The 578-nt window shown below is 69.4% G+C and overlaps 1 long non-coding RNA gene across 1 annotated transcript; it reads right to left on the minus strand.

The window, feature by feature from the left end:
- Positions 1-38: 38 nt before the first annotated feature.
- LOC120511643 lies at positions 39-577 on the minus strand. The gene is made up of 3 exons (XR_005629780.1): positions 450-577; positions 248-361; positions 39-170 (listed from the first exon to the last, which is right to left on the minus strand). It is a non-coding gene; the product is annotated as an uncharacterized LOC120511643 (long non-coding RNA).
- Position 578: the final 1 nt, after the last annotated feature.

Here is a 578-nt window from a genome sequence, read left to right on the forward strand (position 1 = left end):
CCCCCAAACCAAACCCCCCTCCCCGAGCCCCCCAAGTCCCACCCCTCACCCCTCGAGGCCCGTGATGAGGAAGTCGAGGTTGCCCAGGATCTTGGTGCAGTTGATGAAGGTGTCGATGTTGCTGGAGTCCACGGTCTGGTACTTGCTGCCGGCGCCGGTGCCCTCGCAGGCTGTGGGGCGCGGGCAGGGGGTCAGGGGGGGTCCCGCAGCCCCCAGACCCCCCTCACAGGGACCCTCACCCCCTCACCCTTGGGGCACAGCCCCGCGCAGGGCTCGCAGATCTTCAGCCCGTTCTTCTCCACCTCCATCTTGTCGTTGGGGCAGGCGCGCACGCACGAGCTCTGGTCCACCACGAAGTTGTCTGGGGGGCAGCGCGGGGGTCACCCAGTGTCCCCCAAAGCCCGGGTCACCCCCCCAGAGCCCCCCCGAGCCCCCCGAGCCCGACTCACGGGGGCACTGGCGCACGCAGACCCCCCCGTACTGGTACTTGGTGTCGGGGTTGGGCTCCAGCTGGAAGGTCAGCTTGTTGTAGATCAGGGGCTGCGGGCACAGCGGCACGCACGCGCCGCTGTCGTTGA

Source organism: Passer montanus, unplaced genomic scaffold, assembly GCF_014805655.1.
Source record: "Passer montanus isolate IOZ18808 unplaced genomic scaffold, ASM1480565v1 scaffold6756, whole genome shotgun sequence".
Taxonomy (NCBI): domain Eukaryota; kingdom Metazoa; phylum Chordata; class Aves; order Passeriformes; family Passeridae; genus Passer; species Passer montanus.